Raw genomic sequence first — 15,885 nt, forward strand, 5'->3', positions numbered from 1 at the left:
ACGGCAACGATCGATGCTTGCTGTCAAAATAGCGCTTGTGGACCTTTGTGCGTGTTCATGTACTCTAGAGGCGTGGCTTCGGGGGTAAAGTGAAGAAAACGGTTGGGACTTTTTACCTGTGTATTTTCAAAATGCAGCTTCGCTGGACTCAAAATCCAGGATCTCCTGCCCTACCTTTAATGCAAACACTTTCAGTTAAACAGTCAGGGAACCCACTGACAGCCAACCCAGCAGAACAAACCCCTCACAAAGTATATATGTAAAGGTTGTCACATCTGCACGATGTGAAGAACCTTCACACAGATCATTTCCCACACGGTTTAAAAGAACACAAAGTGAGTTGAAAACTGCTAACGGAAGAGTTTTGATAAAACAAAACAGAAAAAAAATCAAACCCAGGTGTAGATATGAACTATTATTAACTAATAACATACAGTACAAATGTGTGGTATGGCGGGATGCAAAAAAAATGTAGTACAAACATCTAAATATCTGTATCTTTTTCTTTATGCACAGTAAACAGCCTCCATGAGTTTGGGATAACGTGTGATAGAATCTGTAAACAACATGAGTGGACTCATGAGATCAGCAACACAAAACAACGTTAAGAAGAGGCTACCAGAGGACGTTATCAGTGTCTGAGAGGATGTAGAGCTAAACATTTTTAAGGGCTCAAAGTGTACTTACATCTAAAAGGATTCGTCTGGTTAATCAGTTCTACAAGTCAACAGACTGAGGAAGTGCTCTGGATCAAAAGATAAAGCTACATATGAATCTATTTACAGTATCCATGCATTTCACTGCCTATGACATTAAAGCAGCAGGAAAACTACAAATAGGTCACATTTGGAATCGGCACAAATTCACTTTACTGAATTTGTTCAGTTTCGCTGTTCTAATTTTACTTTAGGTCTTAGTAGGTGTCTAAGTATCTATTAATTGTCGTAGTTTGAACTAAAACAAAACTCAAGATCACAAACTGACTTTATAAGCAATGAGAGAATCATTTAACAACGGTCTCGTTTCAGATATGATCTGTGTGTGGGAGCATGTGATGGCAGTCTATTAACATAGAGTAAATATTGTGTTGTATCCGGCAAATCAGATCATTTCTCTGGATGTGAATAACATTTTTTTTTAAGGATTTAAGGAAAGCATAAGGAATTCAAAACAAAAACTTCACAGCTGGACATCATAAGAAATTAAGTGAGGTCACTGTTTTATTATTTGGCCGATACACAAAAAACAAATCAAAACTAATCTAATATCAGTAGCTGTGAGATTGTAGTTACAAAATTATACATAGGGGCGGTCTGTGGCGTAGTGGGTACAGCAGACACTCCAGAGGCTGTGGTCCTTGTGGCCCCGGTTCAAATTTTGCATCGGATGGCCCTTTGCTGTGTGTCGTTTCCCTCTCTCTGCCCCTTGCTTCCTGTCTCTCTTCACTCTCCTATAATAAAGGCATAAAAAGCCCCCCCCAAAAAAAAATTATATATAGATTATGTACCTACATCGAGCGCTTCTATCAATTATTATTGAATAACCTCTGCCAAAGAGGTTATGTGATTAGCACCGTTTGTGCATTTGTTTGCAATATTGTGCTTAAATTATCAAGCCGAATTTTTATGAACTTGGACTTGGAGTGTGAGCAAAGAAAGAAACCCATTAAATGCTGGAGCGGATCAGGATGACTTTTGTTCAGATTTCAAAACCTTTCAGCATTGGCCTCGGTGGTCGGTGCGCTCTCTGACATCTCTTGTTGTTCACTTGCTGGGAACTGATAGAAGACCGGACCCAGATGAGCTGAGGGGTCTGGAAGGTTCATACTGGGTCAGGAGGTCCCTGATGTGTTCTGGTCCTGGACCATTCAGAGCTTTATAGACCAGCACCAGAACTTTAAAGTCTATCCTCTGATGGACAGGCAGCCGGTGTAAAGACCTCAGAGCTGGACTGTTGTGCTCCACTTTTTTGGTCTCAGTGAGGACTCGAGCAGCAGAGTTCTGAATGAGCTGCAGGTGTCTAACGGACTTTTTAGGTAGACCTGTAAAGATGCTGTTACAGTAATCAAGCCTACTAAAGATGAATGCATGGACTAGTTTTTCCAGGTCCTGCTGACACATCAGATCCTTTAACCTCGATATATTCTTAAGGTGATAGTAGGCTGACTTTGTTACTGCCTTAATGTGTTTTTCCAAATTTAGGTCTGGGTCCACCACTACACCCAGATTTCTGGCCTGGTTGGTAATAGAGGACATAGAGGACACGCGTGTTTTGCTACTCCACAAAGGAAGTCTGGAGCGTTCTTATTCAGACTGGCAGTCTTTGTGTGTACATGGAAACATTTTGATCACAAAAGATATGGCCCCTGTGCTTTCCCTGTCAAAGTTTTAAAAAAATCCAGAACAGCCCGCACGGTTTCTCTTGAGTCATTTATTCTGAAACACACCCTGTTTCTTAATCATTCACCTTGTCCAAACAAGAGATCGTGGGAGCTGCGTTTCAAGTCATCCAAGATTCTCTGTAGATGTGGCCTTGAGGTCATGTACTAGACTTTCTAGTCCCTATATTTTTTACTGCTTTTTTTTGTTTCACATGTATGAGGTTTTCTCTGGTAACTGTTGTCAAACTTGTACCTCCTCCATCACTTCCATGACGATTTTCCTGGGTCCGGTCAGAATCAGGTTGCTGATGGTCCGGTAGTCGTGACAGAGGACATTCAGTCCATTCACAGACACCACAAACTGACACACCTGGAAACAGACAGACAAACGGGAGAGCTTCTTTGGCTTGTGAAATAAAAGGATAAACAGTACAAACATGAAAGATTGTGAGAAATAAAGGAATACCCCCCCCCCCCCCCCCAAAAAAAAAAAAAAAACTCTTCTTGTAGTATCAGTTACAAAAGACTTGAAAAGTTTGACAGCTGCTTTGTTTTAAAGCTATGACGATGCTGTCGGGTTTCTGGAATGTGACAAACGTAAAGATTAATGCTGCTGTGTGAACATGTCTTTACTTATTTATGAAATTACAAACGATGGCTCTGGATCATCACTGAAATCAGTTCAAACTATTCATAAAGCTGCAAAATTAGGCTGGCTCCTTTAGAGTCATCCCTTCAGCCCACAGATTATTGGCATTATTCTAAACAGATTAATATTTGATGTATACACTCTGTTTATTCAGTTTAGACACAGATTTGATGCTATCCTTTTTGTATGTGCCAGTGAAGTGAATGGCTTTGGGTTTGACTTTTGGCAACATAAAACAATCTCAACAAATGACATTGGTGATTTAACAGGCATTTTTTTATGCAACAACAAGCACACAATCATCTGATAAATCCGCCCCAACACAATCCATAAATCTACTACTTTCATGTCTTTTTTCTATTCATTTTTCTCTGATTGATGATTATCTGGATTCTTTTTTTAACATTTCTTAGAGCTCAGCATTAGTGTACAGTTCCAACAAATAATTTTTTTGTTACACATAGGGAGCATGTTTATAGCCTTTGGTTTGGGTCTTGATACTCTTGATACTAGATTGTTTTGGGGTTTTTTTTCTTTCTTTTTATTACTCTTCCAATCACAACTGATAAAGTTCATAAAAAGCAACCAAACACAGGGAGAGTCAGTGAGCATAATCATAGCTCCAAAGTCAACAGCATGAAGGCTGACTGACATGAAGTGATAAGTGATTCTAAACAACACCAGGACACACACCGAGTTCACTCTTCTGCCACACCTGAACTCCGCTGTTCTTATCAATAAATCAACAGTGCTGCAACGCTGCAGGTTCCAGATTAAATTAAAACACCTCGTCTGAGCTGATTTTTAATCATTCAGATCATAGGTGTTGTTAAAAAACAATCTTTTTAAAAACCTAAGAAGTGCTTGAAAACACCCTCCTTAAATTTTCTCGAAAAAAATATATATCTCAGCCTTTGAAGACACTTTAAATATGTCATTCAACCCTTTTACTTTTACCTTTTACCCTTTTACCACTACCATACTGAGCAAGCTCCATGAAATTGTCTGATTTGTTTTATGGTAAATGATGTGGCCTCTTTTTCTGTTTCAACCTCATATCAGGGTTGCACTGCTATAAAAACGTGTTTGCACATGGTCTGAAGAATGCACGAGAAGCACACATTCTCACAGCAAATTGTTCCTTTATAAATACCAGTTTGTGGGTAGAAAAAGGTCCGCACATAGTTCTGTGTGTAAACTTCTTTTAGTTATCTTGCCTCAGGTCTTCAAGAGAAGATACGGGCATATGCGAACAGTCCTGATTCTTTGCTGGCAAGAGCCCTAAAAGCATGATACATGTAAATGAACACACATACTTATATTTGTTTTTAAATCAAAGGACAGACAGAAACAGCTGAGTGAGGAAAAACTGAGTGAAGAAAAACCTTTACAGATGTTTCGTGGACTCTACAGCACAAGAAGTATCACAAACAAAGAGAGCAGCCATTCATAAATTATCTCTTGCGTACATGTAGATGCTTTATGTACATATCGTGATAGTTTTTACAGCGAAAAGATGTACTACCCCCCTCAATATTTCAGTAAAAGAAAGGCGAATAGGTGACAGATGGATTAAGAGATATAAAGATACTTTATCTTCACACCAGCTGATGACTTTCTCTGTTCTAGGTTTCCTATAAACCTGTTTAACTCTCTCCTTACACCTCCCCCTCCTGTCTCTCTGCCATTGCTATTCTTTTTTCAGGCCCTTGAGTTGTTGGTCTTGGCTGGGGTCCAGCAGAACTTAATGACTCCTTGTGCCGAGTGTTAAAAACAGAAAAAAGAAAAGACAAGGAAAAGGATATGAAGAAAAGACATGGCAGCTGAAAAAGGCAAAGGTGAGCCACTCATAGCAAAACTACTCAGGTAATAGATGAGCCAAGACAGCACATTTAGGCTGAATGCAGTCTATATACTGCATGTTGCATTTACAATAATAAAAGCCCAGCCTCACTGAGAAAGTAGAAGACTGATACCACTGATACCTTAAAGCTAGGAGACAGCTGGCTCAGCTTAGCATGATGCTGGGGTTTTATTAGCCAAAAACGAGTTGTGGTTTCACAGTGTGATACATGCCTGGATCACAGCCAGGAGCAATGGCTTGCAGAAGTCCAGTGGTTGCCTGGCAACCTCAATGTGACAACAAGATTCCAGGAGTACTAACAAGTGAGGTTTCCAAATGTCAAACTACTCCTTGGTATCTTTTTCGATTTTTCTCAACATCTCATGACTGTGTGCATCTAAAGTGTAATGGAAGTATTCTTCATTTAATATCTCACGTTTAAGATGTCACATTTTTAATTTTATGCCTAAAATTTATTTTATAGTGAGGTGAAGAGACTCTTTTGTCCATGTTATAAAAATACAATACCGGGACCTATTATTTTCTGAATCCGTATTGTAATGGTGAAGCATTCAGAATAAATGGACATGAGGTGAGACAGACACCCTGCTCTATGTTCTGCTTTAGAAAGTGCATCTGATTAAGCTCAGAAATAATGTATCCGACAGTTAGATAAGTGCTCCAACGGCAACGTTGACGTGTGTCTGTGTGTGATGGAAAAAGAGACACACAGACCAAAATTAAAACGTTTGTGAGCGTGTGTGGGTGATGAGAAATTAATGTTTTTTACAACATGCAGTCAGAGTACAGTGGGTGTACACCTCTCCTTTGGTCTTTTACCTGGAAGTGGCAACTCTTTACAAACTCAGTAACTCATCATCTTAATTGTGTTCTTGACTCATCACACATCACTAAAACTATACAGGTGAGGGGAAATGGGAGTTACCTACTGGGAAGTGCAAGCAAATAAACGGGTGAGGTCCTAACAAACTGCTGCACACCAGAACTGCAGCAATTTAAGGCAAAAAAGAATGTGATAAATCTAACCCAATATTCAGATTCTTCAGCTTCGCTCTTAAAGCTGCAGTCTGCAACTCTTTTTCAAGCATAATGCCTGGAACTGTCCGGGGATTCTGAAAGTAGTACATTAAATACCCCAATACAAAATAAAAAGAGTTCTCTAGGTCCCCTATATGTCCCGCTAGGTCCCTCCAAAGCCAGCAGGTTTGTTTACAAAATTGCAGACCGGACCGGTAAAAGGTAACCAATCAGGTTTACGAGCTGGGCTCTGCTACCTGTCAATCACCGATTGTGCACGTGCGATACAAGGTAGGCTCGTCCCCACGCTTATTTATCTGGACTATTGAACTTCATTACGGGCTAGTCTACTTACTGTGTCTTCCATGATCGCAAATGACAGGTGAGTTGATGAATGAGGAGTCGTGTACGCGCATCTGGCGTGCACGTCTACGTGCACGAGTTCTCATGTGTTTTGATGGGGCGGGACAGGAAGTTGAATAACTTTTTATTTTTCGGTTAAAAAATAAGCATTTCTTGCATTTTGCGACTACGGAGGTCACCGTTTTCAACTTCAAGCGTTCTGATAGATCATGTAAACTCTTAAAATGCCAAAAATTAGGACTTTACGTATGACAACAACAAATCCTGCAGACTGCAGCTTTAAAGACTGAATTGTGATAAACTCACAAAGAAAGTTTCAAAATCAGTCCACCATGCCTTCGAAAGGACAAATCACACACATAAAAAAATATTAGCAATGAGAAGTTTATGACCAACTTGAACCATGATACAGTAGATGTTTCCATGGTAATAAGAGTAAGCAGAACTGATATTATTTCCACTGACCGTTTCCTCTTTTTGTGTTGATACTTAAACTGTTCCACATCTACCTCCTTCCTCATCTTCCACAAACTTCAACTCACATGCTTTAATTCAAACATGACAATAATCACTGCAGTTACTAGTGATGGGATTTTCGGCTCTTTTTCGAGATGCGGCTCTAATTGCTCATCTTAAATGTGGAGAGCCGGCTCTTTCGGCTCCCAAACGGCTCCCCATATATATATATTTTACATTATTAATTAATTTATAGCTTAAACCTAATTTTATAACTTTTTGTTTCATTATTGACATTGTTAAGCACTTATGATGAGTAAAAATGCTGCATGACAATGCTTTATGAGTAAAAGTTTGATTATAACCACTTAAATTTTTACAAAATAGCACCACTTCCACAAAAATAACTTTAAATAAAGTAAACGGTTATAAATACAAACACCCACTACAATATGAAAAAGTATCAAAGCAGCTACATAACAAAAAAGGTGCCACAATACAAATATCAAATACAGTGCTATTAAATTAAAGTATAAAACTATGAAGGATAAAAAACATGTGAACAACAAGTTTTGAACCACTAGAGATGAAGAACTCACTGTATTAAATCGCTCAAAGACTTACAGATTGGCGTTGAGAAACACCAGGTGTTTAAGCTTTTTGTTTTTAAGTTTTAAGGTGTTTAAGGGAGGGAGAGGGAGAGGGAGGGGGAGGGGGAGGGGAGAGACAGCGAGGCACCGAAGGACAAAAAAAACGATGTGGGGAAAAAACTGTCGGCTCTGTGGCAATTGCAGAGCACAAGCGCAACGACAGGGAGGCGGAGAGACAGCGAGATACTGAAAAAAAAACGGCTCCACAATGGGAGCCGTTTTGGGATCCTATTTGGGAGCCGTTTTTTTCCTGTCGTTCACTTCAAAGAGCCGGCTCGAGCCGGATCGTTCGCGACCGACACATCACTAGCGGTTACTTAAAAAAAAGCAAAAAAACACATCACTTCTTTTTTAGGGAAAACAAAAACAAAAAATAATAGTTTCTCAGTGGCTGGGGGATATCTTCGGGTGGCTGGATCATTTTCATTATGCTTTAAAAGTTTTTTATTTCATCAATATCAATCAACGCCTCAAATCATTATTGAAATGTTATTCTTTCGCCACCAGAAAGATTTTTTCCCCTCCCACTGCTTTTTCCATTTAGTCCGTTCTGGTTTTACCTTCATGCCAGCAGCAGCTGCAGGTCCACCAGGGTCCACAGCCTGGATGTGACAGGGTTTGCTGCCTCGCACCACGAAGCCCCAGCCCACAGCATCGCCCACAATCTAAGAAACCACGGCAACGGATTACATGTCAACATGATGAATCACTGTGTTTCGCACGGAAATAAGGACCTCTGTACACAGATCCTATTCACAACATGGTGTTTAACAAAACATCAAGTGTCTATAAACTATCGCATGCACTTGTATGTAAAGAACTCTGCAAAGGTCTTGACCCACACCTTGTTCATTTACATATTGCTGAAAAACCAGGAAATAGTTGCAGCGATTTACTGACACATTGGCAAACATAGATGTAAATATAGTATGACAGTAACAGAGTTTGTACAATTACAATAAACTTGGAAGTGAATAATTGGTCCGACCACCTTTATTCTTCAACACGGCCTGAGCCCTCTTAGACAAGCTTTCTTGTAATCCTTTAAGTCTTCCTTGAAGGACTTTTCAAAGCTCTTCTTTGGACGTTGGATGCCTTTTGTTCCGTTTTCTGTCAGATTCCACCCCACACTGCTTCAATAATGTTGAGCTCTGGGGATGATTCATTACATCATACGCCTGTTGCCACAGATCTTTAATCCAGTTGTGTCATTTGGCATATCTCAGCCTTTTCTCCCTGTCTCCCTTCCTTAAGGATGGCTTTTTGACAGCCACTCTTCCATGGAGACCATTTCTGATGAGACTTTGGTGAACAGCAGATGGTTCAACTGAAGGCCTAGATGCTCCGGTGCTGCTTCAGGTGATTGCTGGATGTTTTTTTAAGTTCCAGATTTTGTTCAACTACTCTAAATACATTTTTAGGCCTGACACTTTTTTCTTTCGTCATCCACTTGTCCAGTTTCCTCAAGTTTTATGCCAATATTTAACCTAATACCTCTTTGGGAATCATCTTGTTGGGGAAAAAATGTCATGCCTGTCGAATTTAAAAGACATTCTTTATTACATTGTCTGGTATACTTGGACACGACACTGGTTCATCCCTTGAGTTAGGACCCCGTTATTATGCTTAAATGACTCATAGGTCGGTGTTAATTGGCTTGAGAAACTAAAAAGCACATTGCTCAGAAAATGGTCAGGACCAAATTAAAAGTTTGTCTCCTTGGAAGAAAAATGTAAAGAAATGAGAGGTGTCCCAAGACCTTTGCACAGTACTGTATGTGAGAGGGCACATGCGCCTGTGTGTGAGTGTTCCCTACGGTGAATCTCTTCTTTACAAAAGGCCCTCCTGGTGACTGCAGCTCCTCTAGACTCACTTGTCTCTTTAGAACTGTAGAGAAAAAACCCACCAACACAGCACATAATGTTACTTTGTACAGTGAGACAAAATCAGTTACCCACAGTAAGATTAAGATTGACCCAGAAAGCATGGATTAAACAACATATCTGAACATTCAAAATCAAGCATGAGAAAACACATACAGTACAAAGTGAAACCCAGAGATCTAATCTTACAATCATATATTTGTTTTTAAAAATGTGTATGCATGTGTGTGAAGCAAAAAAAAGGGTTGGTCACGTGCTGACAGAGCCTGAAGGAATGTTGCTTCCTGAAACAGTGCAGCATTTCTCTCCTCCAACTTCCCCTTACTATTACTCAGTTCAACATAACTCTATTAAGGGATTAACAATAACTTTGCATCTAAAATGACTTTAAATCAAATTCTTTAAAGCAAATGACTAAAAAATGTTAAAACTTAGATAGCTCAGGGTGACACCTGAGTATACAGATTACATTAAAGATTATACTGTGGTGGACTAGTAACAAGTCCGTGTTTTAACCAGCCTCTCGCCCAGTGCATGCTGGGATAGGCTCCAGCCCCCCAGCGACCCTGAACTGGACTGAGCTGGCACAGAAGATGAATGGATGATGCTTTTGTTTCTTTTACTCCTTCAGACACTTTCTTTTCTTGTCATTCAGTCTCTTTTCTTTAGTATTCTTTCATTCAAATGTGCTTTTTCTGGTCATTATCAAAACATTTTAAACAGAAGCCCTTAAGTTAACAAACCGGTGATGGAAGATGATGACTAAATAAAAAACACTGTCACCTATAAATTAAAAAAATGTGTGTAACAGAACGATGAATTACTCTCACGATGCTTAAATCAGAGTGTGCTCCTTATAATGCCCTAAGGCCTGTGTGGAATGCACTGTATGTGTGTGTGCTGTGGCCTGTGCACTATCTCACACTGATCTGATAAGAAAAAGGAAGTGAGAGTAAAAAAAAAATCCCTTTTTTCAGGACAATTTCATAATATCTCATTTGAATCCTGATCTGATTAGATATACGGAACAACTTCGTTTTAATACTTTTTCCATCTGTCGCTTTCACCTCATATTACAAGCCAATGTCAGGCGAATTCTTTTGATCTGTCTGACTTCATAAGAGCATAAAAGCAATCACACCAGACACTAAGCTCATCATATTTGTAATATCTGCTGTGAATGTTATAGACTTTCCTCCTTATCTTCTTATCATGTGATACACAAAACTAACTATGATGAGGAAAAGGAAGATGGGAAATACCCCAACAGTATATTTTTTATGTGTGTGTGTGTGTGCGTGTCTCCATTCCTCTTTCTGTTCATTGTGTGAGTTATATCGACGGGATTCTGCTGCTTCAAAGACAGTCCTGTCAATAATTCAGTTTGAATTATATATCAAAGGGAAACCTCAAAGTAGTCAAGATACAGAAAGTAGAAAAACATACAGTGAACGATGTGCATTCAATAGTTCAAACAGTTTATGTCAACATTATTTTCCTGATCATTATTATGAACAAGCAGCCTATATCTGTTTTTGTCTCTAGTAAACAAACCCTCCTTTTTAGCACTTATAAATCCCCAACAACAAAAAGCAGGTGAGCTGCTTTGTGGTTTGTGATGGAATTTGAGTCCTGATCTGTTGTGAGTCTTCTACATCTACGATTAATTAATTTTACAATCATTAACTGAAAAAGCAAATTACGATTAAATGTCTTCTAAATTGGTATAATCCTTTAAATTGTCCGAAGAGCTGTTCAGATTTGCAGGGCCAAAGTAAGCCAAAACTCTCAGCTCAGAGTATTGCTGCCCAGCCTCCTCATCTATATCTCACCCAAGTTCAGCTTCAAATAGTGCTGCATTCGCTGTGCCTGAGAATTAGGAAGTTCTAACTCTTTCACTCCTGCTTTATGCTTTTACAGCAGATTCTCACCAGCATCCAATAAATCCCTTAGCTCAAAAATAAAAGGAGCTAATAATGCTTTTCCAGTCCTTTGTTTAATGTTTTATAATTAAACTAGAAAATAATTTACCTCTAACGGGAATTCTTTTACTTTTTTTTACCAGTCAGAAGCTAGATTTGCAGTTTGTCATTGAATGGAGAACACTCAACATTAACTCCTAAAAACTAGAGCAAAAAAGAGAGGAAAGGGCCCACAGTGTAATATCATGTCCTCTTTAACTTTAACTTCTCTTTTTTTCATTTTATCAGTACTTTTTATTGAGCACCGACAATTAACAAATACACAACAAAGACAAGATCCTTGAAACAATGCTCACATATTTTCATTTATGTCACACACACATACTTACACATACACTTAGTCCCCACTCCCCCATCCCACCCCGCAAACAACCAACAGAAGGGACACTCACCCAAAGAAGCAAAGGAGGCATAAAGCCGTGTACTGTTCATAAAGTTATACACTATTTGCTATGTTTTGCATGAAGGAGCATAACTGAGAGAAAAGACTGCTCAGTGAGAAGGAGTAGGCATAGTTTTAGTCTAGCTAAATACGTCAACACCGGGTTCCAGATGGAGAAGAAGTTTTCCCGAGACCCTCTGAGTGTATGTTTAAAGGTGAGAATGGTTGAATGGGGCATTAATCCTTGTTCTGTGATGTGATATGTAGCCCAAAAAAAATTGGTTGGGTCTGTAATGGCTCAGAACCTCCCTAAAAGGCTCTCTGAAACAGCTGTTACTATGCTGGGTTTAGAATGCGTCGTTTTCCCTTATTGGCGTCGTTTCAGAGCTTTTCTGGCAACCTCATTATGAAATGCAGGTAGGTGTTGGCGCTATTCGGTTGCCGTTGCTTGATTGGCTGCCCTTGCTCTCACTGAAAACAGAGCTATAGAGTAACACACTGACTGGAAACAGAGCTATAGAGTAACACACTGACTGGAAAGAAAGCTCATCAGAATCAGAATTCGTTTTATTGCCATTGTTAGTGAACAGTGTTCACTAACTAGGAATTTGCTGCGGCGTAAGGTGCAAACATGTAACATAGGATATAATAATAAAAAATAAAGAATAAAAATATATGAATATAAAATGTACAAGGTGTGTACAACAATACACAGTATCCAATATACAGAGCAACAACAGTGCAGCTTCATTAGTGCAGTTTTAATGATGGTAAAGTGACTGGGGCAGGTTATGAGGTGATTATGAAGTGTTCATAAGTCCAACTGCAAGGGGAAAAACTGTTTTTCTGACGGGAGGTTCTGGTCCGAATGGACCGAAGCCTGCCCGAGGGGAGCGGTGCAAATAGAGAAGGGTCAGCTGTGATCCCACCTGCTCGCCCCATAGTCCTGGAGACTGCAGGTCATGGATAGATGGGAGACGTGCAGGTCATGGATAGATGGGAGACTGCGGGTCATGGATAGATGGGAGACGTGCAGGTCATGGATAGATGGGAGACTGCGGGTCATGGATAGATGGGAGGCTGCAGGTTAATGGATAGATGGGAGGCTGCGGGTCATGGATAGATGGGAGGCTGCAGGTCATGGATAGATGGGAGGCTGCAGGTCGTGGATAGATGGGAGGCTGCAGGTCATGGATAGATGGGAGGCTGCAGGTTAATGGATAGATGGGAGGCTGCAGGTCATGGATAGATGGGAGGCTGCAGGTCATGGATAGATGGGAGGCTGCAGGTCATGGATAGATGGGAGGCTGCAGGTCATGGATAGATGGGAGGCTGCAGGTCATGGATAGATGGGAGGCTGCAGGTCATGGATAGATGGGAGGCTGCAGGTCATGGATAGATGGGAGACTGCGGGTCATGGATAGATGGGAGACGTGCAGGTTAATGGATAGATGGGAGGCTGCGGGTCATGGATAGATGGGAGGCTGCAGGTCATGGATAGATGGGAGGCTGCAGGTCATGGATAGATGGGAGGCTGCAGGTTAATGGATAGATGGGAGGCTGCGGGTCATGGATAGATGGGAGGCTGCAGGTCATGGATAGATGGGAGGCTGCAGGTCATGGATAGATGGGAGACTGCGGGTCATGGATAGATGGGAGGCTGCAGGTTAATGGATAGATGGGAGGCTGCAGGTCATGGATAGATGGGAGGCTGCAGGTTAATGGATAGATGGGAGGCTGCAGGTCATGGATAGATGGGAGGCTGCGGGTCATGGATAGATGGGAGGCTGCGGGTTAATGGATAGATGGGAGGCTGCAGGTCATGGATAGATGGGAGGCTGCAGGTCATGGATAGATGGGAGGCTGCGGGTTAATGGATAGATGGGAGGCTGCAGGTCATGGATAGATGGGAGGCTGCAGGTCATGGATAGATGGGAGGCTGCAGGTCGTGGATAGATGGGAGGCTGCGGGTCATGGATAGATGGGAGGCTGCAGGTCGTGGATAGATGGGAGGCTGCGGGTCATGGATAGATGGGAGGCTGCAGGTCATGGATAGATGGGAGGCTGCAGGTCGTGGATAGATGGGAGGCTGCGGGTCATGGATAGATGGGAGACTGCGGGTCATGGATAGATGGGAGGCTGCAGGTCATGGATAGATGGGAGGCTGCAGGTCATGGATAGATGGGAGGCTGCAGGTCATGGATAGATGGGAGGCTGCAGGTCAGGGTTAGATGGGAGGCTGCAGGTCATGGATAGATGGGAGGCTGCAGGTCATGGATAGATGGGAGGCTGCAGGTCGTGGATAGATGGGAGGCTGCAGGTCATGGATAGATGGGAGGCTGCAGGTCATGGATAGATGGGAGGCTGCGGGTCATGGATAGATGGGAGGCTGCAGGTCATGGATAGATGGGAGGCTGCAGGTCATGGATAGATGGGAGGCTGCAGGTCATGGATAGATGGGAGGCTGCAGGTCATGGATAGATGGGAGGCTGCAGGTCATGGATAGATGGGAGGCTGCAGGTCGTGGATAGATGGGAGGCTGCGGGTCATGGATAGATGGGAGGCTGCAGGTCATGGATAGATGGGAGGCTGCGGGTCATGGATAGATGGGAGGCTGCAGGTCATGGATAGATGGGAGGCTGCAGGTCATGGATAGATGGGAGGCTGCAGGTCATGGATAGATGGGAGGCTGCAGGTCATGGATAGATGGGAGGCTGCAGGTCAGGGTTAGATGGGAGGCTGCAGGTCATGGATAGATGGGAGGCTGCAGGTCATGGATAGATGGGAGGCTGCAGGTCATGGATAGATGGGAGGCTGCAGGTCAGGGTTAGATGGGAGGCTGCAGGTCATGGATAGATGGGAGGCTGCGGGTCATGGATAGATGGGAGGCTGCAGGTCAGGGTTAGATGGGAGGCTGCAGGTCATGGATAGATGGGAGGCTGCAGGTCATGGATAGATGGGAGGCTGCAGGTCATGGATAGATGGGAGGCTGCAGGTCATGGATAGATGGGAGGCTGCAGGTCATGGATAGATGGGAGGCTGCAGGTCATGGATAGATGGGAGGCTGCAGGTCATGGATAGATGGGAGGCTGCGGGTCATGGATAGATGGGAGGCTGCAGGTCATGGATAGATGGGAGGCTGCAGGTCATGGATAGATGGGAGGCTGCAGGTCATGGATAGATGGGAGGCTGCAGGTCATGGATAGATGGGAGGCTGCGGGTCATGGATAGATGGGAGGCTGCAGGTCATGGATAGATGGGAGGCTGCAGGTTAATGGATAGATGGGAGGCTGCGGGTCATGGATAGATGGGAGGCTGCAGGTCATGGATAGATGGGAGGCTGCAGGTCATGGATAGATGGGAGGCTGCGGGTCATGGATAGATGGGAGGCTGCAGGTCGTGGATAGATGGGAGGCTGCGGGTCATGGATAGATGGGAGGCTGCAGGTCATGGATAGATGGGAGGCTGCGGGTCATGGATAGATGGGAGGCTGCAGGTCATGGATAGATGGGAGGCTGCAGGTCATGGATAGATGGGAGGCTGCAGGTCAGGGTTAGATGGGAGGCTGCAGGTCATGGATAGATGGGAGGCTGCAGGTCAGGGTTAGATGGGAGGCTGCAGGTCATGGATAGATGGGAGGCTGCAGGTCATGGATAGATGGGAGGCTGCGGGTCATGGATAGATGGGAGGCTGCAGGTCATGGATAGATGGGAGGCTGCAGGTCATGGATAGATGGGAGGCTGCAGGTCATGGATAGATGGGAGGCTGCAGGTTAATGGATAGATGGGAGGCTGCAGGTCATGGATAGATGGGAGGCTGCAGGTCATGGATAGATGGGAGGCTGCAGGTCATGGATAGATGGGAGGCTGCAGGTCATGGATAGATGGGAGGCTGCAGGTCATGGATAGATGGGAGGCTGCGGGTCATGGATAGATGGGAGGCTGCGGGTCATGGATAGATGGGAGGCTGCAGGTCATGGATAGATGGGAGACTGCGGGTCATGGATAGATGGGAGGCTGCAGGTCATGGATAGATGGGAGGCTGCAGCCGATCAGCTTCTCAGCGGAGCGCACAGCTCGCTGCAGTCTGTCTGTCCCTGTCGGAACTGACCCTGTACTGAGCATTAAATTCCGACTGAAGCCTGCTCGGAATCGTGCAAGCTTTGTGAAACTGTACTCCGTGAAATGTGCAGAGCAAAGGAAAAGTCGGCGGTTGTATGTACAGGGGATGCTGTTAAAAATAAATAAAAGCCATTGATC

General features: G+C 42.9%; 1 long non-coding RNA gene across 1 annotated transcript; it reads right to left on the bottom strand.

The window, feature by feature from the left end:
- Positions 1-1,178: 1,178 nt before the first annotated feature.
- Positions 1,179-8,028, bottom strand: LOC142391467 (uncharacterized). Its single transcript, XR_012770578.1, has 3 exons — positions 7,940-8,028; positions 2,634-2,750; positions 1,179-1,450 (listed from the first exon to the last, which is right to left on the bottom strand). It is a non-coding gene; the product is annotated as an uncharacterized LOC142391467 (long non-coding RNA).
- Positions 8,029-15,885: the final 7,857 nt, after the last annotated feature.

Source organism: Odontesthes bonariensis, chromosome 11, assembly GCF_027942865.1.
Source record: "Odontesthes bonariensis isolate fOdoBon6 chromosome 11, fOdoBon6.hap1, whole genome shotgun sequence".
NCBI lineage: Eukaryota > Metazoa > Chordata > Actinopteri > Atheriniformes > Atherinopsidae > Odontesthes > Odontesthes bonariensis.